Genomic DNA, 8335 nt, shown 5'->3' on the forward strand with positions numbered 1-8335 from the left:
GAAATTAAACCCATGAGAGAAAAATAAAAAAGAAACATAGCTAAATCTAATTTACACCCACACTGTACATTGTCCCTTCTTCCTATCCTTCTAGCCTTGCAAGCCATCCTTGCTTCTACCACTGTCTTTGGTTTTAAACTTCTCGCCTCTCTCTTTTTGAGGATCTCATCTACTCCATTCAGTGATGATTTCCTTGGTCTTTCCCTTCTTCTTAGCCAGTTCACTCTTCTGTCATAGATTTGTTTTGTGATTCAGTCTTCATTGATTCTCTATATATCACCAAAACACCTCAACGTGCATCTTTTGCACTGGTTCCGCATTTTTGTATTCACTCCACGTTCCTTCATCACCCAGTAATTCTTGTCCTGATATTTTTGTTCCTTTACCATACACATACTTCCTAAGTACCCCATTTCCACTGCATTCAATTTAAATAGTAAATAGACAAAGTAAATAGAAGCATGCTCTTATATGCAGCCATTTTCATTTATTTCTTCAAATGTTCATTTCTTGCAACTAACCACATCTCAGGCATTTCTATATCTTAAGATTTCTTCATTCCCCCGAGGTGAGGCTGGCCACAACCCTGCTGGCCTTCCAGAAGGCCCTTAAAACATGGTTTTGTCTGAGGATGGCCTGGGGATCCCACAATAGAGTGGAACCTGCTAGATGGTTATATGATAGTTAATTGGAATGCATTCTCTTGAATGTTTTTTCACCATCTTGTTTTTACCTTTTTAATTTAATTTGGTTGTATTTTAGTTGTTTTTTTAGGTATTTGGATTGTTTTATTATGTACACTGTAAAGAGTCACTATGTGAGATGAGCAGCTATATAAATGTAGAAATAAACAAATAAATAAATAAATAATTTTTTTCCCCCATCTTTAGTAAGCATCCTCCCAAGGTACATAAACTCATCTAATTGCTCTAACTTGCAGTTGTTCACTTCATTTTTCCTGACAAATACAACTACCATGGTTTTTGAAATATTAATTTTCAGAACCTTGTTGTATTCCTTGTTGTATTATGTAATCTACTGTATATATATTGCAGATAAGCCCATCTGCAGATAAGCTGACCCTCGAATTTTTAACCAAAATACACTGAAAAATGTGCAACCTGAGGATAAGCCAACCCTCAAAATTTTAATAAGTTTTCATTTTCATAATTGGCTTATCCACGGGCAGCACATTTTTCATGTATTTTAGTTAAAATTTTGAGGGTCTGCTTAACCGTGGAGTGGTGTATCCATGAGTATATATGGGACATACAGGTACTTTAAAAAAGTATTATTGTATATACTCGCAGATAAGCTCATCCACGAATAAGCTGAACCCAATTTTTGGGTTGTATTTTGGCACCTGAAACTCTTGGCTTATTCATGAGTATATACAGGTATCTAACATTGCCTGCAAATAATTCCAGCAACATGGAATCTTCTCTATATAAAATTACATGCATATTTATGTCCTCAACCAATGTATCTCTAATATCACCACAAGCATTCTTTATGCATTTATCTATAAACATACTAAACAACTAAGGGGCATTGCACAATTCTTACTTGTTGCTCCATGTTGAACCATTCACTAAGCATTATATTTATTCATATACATACTTTACTTCCATCAAATAGGCAACAGGCTAGAAACCAGAAGACTGAGAGTTCTGATGTCATGAGTAAGGATGGCCAGCAGGGGGCTCCCATCCAGACTGTCAAGCGCATGCGTAGCACTGAGGAATTGGTCAGCCATTCAAAGAGACACAGATCGGGACCGCCTTAACCCTTGGGGTTTATATGGCTGGGTTTTTCCCACGCTTCTTCAGTTTGTTAGGATTCCTGTTATGTACAAGCAATAAAACATTAGAGACCAGTTCCTTGTCTCAGCGTGGTTCCTGGCTGTTAGGACATCTAGTCCCGCCTTAGGCATGAAAGCCGGCTGGGTGACCTCGGGCCCGTCCCTCTGTCTCAGCCCAACCCACCTCACAGGGCTTCTGTTGAGGGGAAAGAGGAGGAGGAAGGAGTCTTAGGTATGTTCCCCGCCTTGAGTTATTTATAAAAATAATAAAGGCGGGATAGAAAATAAATAAATAAATGAACAAATATGACATTTTTAGACAAATTATCACTGCTAAAAGAATACAGTACTTTTCCAGTGAGGATATAATGAACTGGGAAGATCATGGGAGAGTTGGCTGATGGGAGGGAGGGAAGTGTTATCAAGATTGGCATGTGTGCTGTGGGAAGATTGGGGAAGTAGGCAGGCTGGGAGGAAGTAGGAGAGAAGGTGCTGCAAAGATTAGCAGGTATGTGGCAAAAACTTGGGGGAGTGGGTGGGCTAATGGGAAGGAGGGAAGAAAGGCCCTGTGAAGGTATGCAGTGAGGAGATCATTGTGGAACATTGGCAGCTGATTGGTGGGATGATGGAGGGCTTGGACGCCTTATGTTATTGTTACACAAGCACAAAATAATGAACTGATTTAATAAATGTTCACGTGGGGCAGCCTGAGGGTTTCTAAAAAAAATCAGAAAGGGAAAGCAAGGCATGTGATGTTGAGAACTTTGGGAATTCCTGTTCTAAATCAGCAAATGTAAACTAAACTTTCTTTCTTACACTCACACATTTCTCAATGATTTGCTGAAGAGCAAAAGTCTGGTCCTCACATTCTTCTTGGCAAAAGCCTCACTGCACTTCCCAGATGTTGGTGTAATGATGCTGTTTTAAATTGCATTTTATATTTTTATTTTGATAAACCATCTTGGGAATATTATGCACTAAAAATCCAGCCTATAAATAACTATGGAAGTATGCATTCAGAAATGATCCAGAAATACTCGACATGTTCTAATAGGTTATCCATTTGCAAATCTAACTCAGAACATTAGATTTGCACATGGGTTATTAGTTTAAAATATTTGCAGTACAGTAGTTCCCTGAAAGCCAACCAGGGTCTGCAGTAGAAAACTAATGACCTGCCCACCAACCACCTGCCAATGTTCCACAAGGAAAGGATGTTTATAAACAAACAAACAAAAATATTACCCAAATTCAAATTCACTTTAAGGTACTTAGAGAAATTGAAAGGAGTGAAAAACCTCTTTGAAAGCTTACTTTAAAAATATGTGTGTGCGTGCGTTTAATCTAAAAAGCTAATATAACTCTCCAAATCTTGTTATGCAGATAAAGTAAAATCTCCCTTGAGTAGAGCTTACCTAGCTTACCTCCTGGTAATTATGTGGATACAGTCATGCTGTTTTCTTGGCAACATTATGGGAATAGTTTACCATTACCTTCTTCTGATCTTTCACATTCCTGTCTAGTCTACAATCCTGATGTTTCCTGATTATCTGCCATCCAGAGATTAACCAGACCTGACCCTGTTCTACTTTTTCAAGATCAGAAGGTCAGTTATACGCTGCCACTTGCTGTGATGTTAAGACACAAAGCCTTCTTAATATGCCCCTATTTATGCCGTCTTGGCACCAATCTCTGGCCAGTGCTTCACCGTGTTCTCTGACAGGCCATTCTGATAAAAGCACGGTTTAACTATGAGGGAAGCCTTGGAAATGCAGGGCAGGGCTGTTCCTACCATTAAGCAGAGTGAAGTGGTAACTCAGGAAGGAGATTTGGGACATCGGTAACTCTACAAATTTTAGTTATTTCTTTTGTAATATTTTTACTTCCAGGATGGTAGAAGAGACACTACCAGGATTTTTTTTTTCTTCTTCTCAGGTGCCAAAGTAATTTGACAAGTTATGGGAATTCTGTACCTTGACTTAAGGATCCATTATTTGTTTCTCTAGCTCAGGTAACCAAATATACTGGGTCAATTTACATAATATTGAGAAAGCCAGTCTGGTCTAGTGGTTAAGGTGCTGGGCTAGGAATCAGGAGGCAGTGAGTTCTAGTCCCACCTTAGACATGAAAGCCAGCTGGGTGACCTTGGGCCAGCCACTCTCTCTCAGCCCAACTCACCTCACAGGATTGTTGTTGTTGTGGAGAAAATAGGAGGAGGAAGGAGTATTAGGTATGTTCACTGCCTTGAGTTATTTATAAAAATAAAGGTGGAATAAAAAATCTAAAAAAATATTGCTTATATCCTAATATTCTATTATATAATAATAATCTGTTCCCTTTTGTGCTATCTCTTCTGATGAAGAATTATGGGGCACTCAAAAAATTATGCACTATTTTATTTATTTATTTTATTATTGTCTTTGAAAGAAGGAACCGTGAATGGCTATTTTATTACTGAGTACAAAACAATATATCGTAAAAAACTGGAGTTGTAAAAATACTTGAACTAAACATAGATAAAATCTCCTTCTAGTCATGCTTGACAACTGATGACTTCATGGACCCATCCCTTTTTTGGGCAACAACATGGAAGTGGTTTGCAACCAGCTTTTTTCAGGATGTCAGAAGGTGGCAACCTGGCCACCCTTGTCTAAGCCTGGAAACTAAGCAGGATTGCAAAAAGAACCCTGGAGAAACCTCCAGAAAGTATCAGGGCTATTGGCTAAACTCGAAAAAAAATCCCCAAAGGACACATATATAGGAATATCCACAAAGTTTGCAACTCTCAGTGAGCAGAAAGCACTCTTGAATCTGTCAGGAATTTAATAGAAGGGGCTGCAGAAACATTAATCAAAATAACTAATGAACCTCATTGTTCAGACTGTTAGAAGATATTTCAAAGGAAGTTGATGCAAACTCAGATGTTTTCTTGGTTAATATGGGCCAAAGTTATACCTAGGTCCAACTGAACTGAAAATAACAATACTAAATAAGCAATCAAAAACCAAAAACTTGAGGGTAACACAAATCCTCTAAAGATCTGGCTCAGCATTCCTTTTCCTTCTTTTCTACTTCAAACAAAAGCTACATTTTTTAAAAGCTGACCTTTCTTAATTGTTTTCTAATAGCAGTTGGCTGGAACAGCTAGGAAAGTGTTATGTAACCAATTTCTGTGATTGCTCTGTTGAAGTTGAAGGAATGTCACTATTGGATTTAGTTTAATTAAAGCCCCACACATCTACACTCTGCTTGTCTTTGTCTTCCTTCTTTGTTGACTGCTGTGAAATGTCATGGCTTTGATATGCAGAGGTCAAACAGCAGCCATGCTGTTAAGCTCAACAAGATCTTTTCAAGAAGCCATTGTTCAAAAGATTATCTCCACCAGTGAGTTGATGCTGACTACTTCTCCAGCCAATTCCCAAATACTTTTACACTCTGTTTCTTTCATTAACTGGATTGTTTTCCAGCATTTTTCTGGGAAAGCCAAACTGTCCCACACCTGGTCAGTTAAAGCCTAATGTAATTGTGATGGGATCAAAGTGGTTTTGGGGATAGGTAAAGTATGAATGTAGATATCTGTTCTTGATCCTGAAGCTACTATCATAATTTAGTCCATTTTGGGCTTTCCCAGATCCTAAGGCATCTAGTCCAACAATCCAGTGGTTTAAAGATTGTCTATGACCAACACTGATCCACTTTTAAAGGAGGAGGGTGTTCAGCTGAACTTTTTACAGGAGTCCCAGAATCAACCACATCAATTCTGTGGACCTGTAGGAAACAAGGGGTGTCCTTCTCTTTCGTCAATAACAAGGAGTTACAATATTAAGCAGAAGATTGGCTCTCCCAAATAGTAGTTGGGTTGATCCATACAACTGCACTCCTGAACAAGAATATATATCCAAAATGTGTTGATGATTGGTCTCAGAACGACCCTTTGAGTCTTTTATATTTGAATTGGGGTAATTTTGTTCTGAACCGTATAATCACTACAGTTCCCTTAAAACTCATTCCCACACTGAGTACCACTCTGTTTGCTGGGATCCAAGGCAAAAATGTGTTCACTTGTAATTATTCTGTTTTTTTCCATCCTGTTTCTTTTTTGTTGTAACTAAGTAAACAGGTTAGAGAAGAAAACAGAAAAGCTGTACTGTGGTCTTTGATTTGTAGCACTACGTATTGCCTGAAATTATTCTGTGTGTTGTCTCTTAGAAGTGGTAATTCAGTCTCCTGTAAACATGTATTTCTACACATCTGACATGAGATTGTTGAGATAATTCAGTCGCATGTAAGGGCTAATTGTCATTCTCATTCATAAGGTTATGATGGGGTTTTTTTTGCCTCAACTACCAATATATTTAACATCTCCTTTTGTCTTTCTTTTTGTATAATGTTAATGTTGGAAATAATGCCATAGATAAGCTGTAGTAGTACCGCATCCCTCAGTCATATTATTCACGCCTCTCCCTCCTTACTTCGGATGAATTGTCAATTGAAAAGATTGACAAAAGAATTGTCAATCTTTCAAGAGTCCAGATTGCTTTGGGATCTGTTCAGGGCTGTGTGTGTGTGTGTCCGTGTGTGAAAAAAACAAAATAGCAGCCACAACTGTGTGATTGAACCCCACCCCTTTGTTGCATAAGTTGCATGCGCAATACATGTAAAAAAATGGGCAAAACTCCAATCACACAGTCACAGCTGCCATCTTGACTCTTTTTACACACTGGGTTTCACACCAAAATGCCCAGATTTGATTAAATAATAAAAGGACTGGGCTGAAGAAGGTCAGTTCTGAGCACAGGAAAAGGTGAAGGAATAACTCTGGAATATGGAGGAGGGAAAGGGGACAATAGATTTGTCTCTGGCCTCTGCCACCTCCCAGAATGGAGTGGTGTTGTGGTAGTGGGGGATGACTGAATCAAGCTTTTGTTCCTTTGTTGTCAGCCTCTCCCACTCTTTCATTCACAGCCATTACAGTCAAGAGAAAAAGTTAAGCTCATATCAAGAGGCTGATGTCTGAATGGTTGATCTGCCACAGAAATATTTCATGAGGCTTTATGTGCTATGGTTCAGAGAAGAAACCCCCAGCAAATGGAGTTCGTGCTAGCCAATCCATCCTGCTTTGGCTTCCAAGCAAAGGAAAAGCTGTAGTGTTAGTGCCCTTAGCTCAGGTCCCTTCAGAAATGGCCATGGTCAGCTCCATACAAGAAGAAACATACTATCTATTAGCTTTTTATTACTGATGGTAATTAAGCAGAGAGAAAAAAAGAGAAACCTCCCATTTTCTCCTAAAAATGAATATACCTCCAGTTTACCTAAAAATGAATATATCTTCAGTTTATCTGTGATTCTTTCTTATTGCTTATAATGTTTATTTGTTCTGAAATAGAAATTAGAGATGACAATCTTAAAACAAATATACTAAGGAAGGAAAGGAAGGTGGGCCTTTTTTGTAATCATCCCTAAAATCACAAATCGAAAAATATAGTCTTCGTAAAAATGCATGAGGCACCTATCCCCTCCCTACCAAACCATGTACAATTCCACAGGCTTGCAAACTCTGAGTGCCTTTCCCCTGCCCACTCATTTAATGGTCAAAGGAACAAATATTGTTTATTGGACAGATATGAGTGCACAAAAAAGAGTGAAGAATATAGGCCAGTATCAGATGTTTTCTATTTGCTGATTAGCTGGGTTTACACACCAGGTTTGTGTTGCATGAACCCAGCAGTGGGTTATATAAACCATTATAATGGTTGACAGAGATCCATTAGCCCAATAATTAAGACTACATGGGTGACACAACAGAACTTTATATGAGATTCCTAACAATTGAAGTTCATTTTGCATCCATCTTGAGACTGCTGTAACCCAAGTTTCCATTCTTCCCAAATAATTGATCTATGTGCAATTCTGTTTCAGTATCATTCATATGATTATAACATGCTGCACTGAACTTATGGTTTTGCTGTGATTTTTTTTTGTAGCATAAACAGCATCATCCTTTTAGCCGGGTGGTTGAATTAAATGAACCATTTTCATTATATAGAAGTATCATGGTCTTAGGCTGCTTATTGAAGGAAGGTTAAATAAAAGATTTTAAAAATCCGCCAGTCAAGGCTTTTCTGCAGGCAAGATGGGGATGTCGCACTGCCTTCAACCGTTGTGTTAGCAAAAATAAGACAATGTATCATCATCTTTGCTTCTCAGTTCGGGTTCAAAAATATTGTTAGCATCAATAGTCATACGATACATGTCAGTCATAATAAAAAGCACATGGGTAGAATTATTTCACTCTTTTTATTCCCCCCCCCTTTATTTTTAGTATTCCTAATGTAATGAAGAATTTTTGCAAACAGTTTTCCCCCTACTTTTTTTGGCCTTTTGGTTGGTCCTGTTAAAGACAGGGTTATCCCTTAAAGATCTTGCATAACACTTTTTAAAAAAATAATTCCTGACTATTGTCTGCACTTTTGGGCCAGTCACATTCTCTCAGCCCAACCCACCTCACAGGGTTGTTGTTGTGGAGAAATAGGA

This window comes from Candoia aspera, chromosome 1, assembly GCF_035149785.1.
Source record: "Candoia aspera isolate rCanAsp1 chromosome 1, rCanAsp1.hap2, whole genome shotgun sequence".
Taxonomy (NCBI): domain Eukaryota; kingdom Metazoa; phylum Chordata; class Lepidosauria; order Squamata; family Boidae; genus Candoia; species Candoia aspera.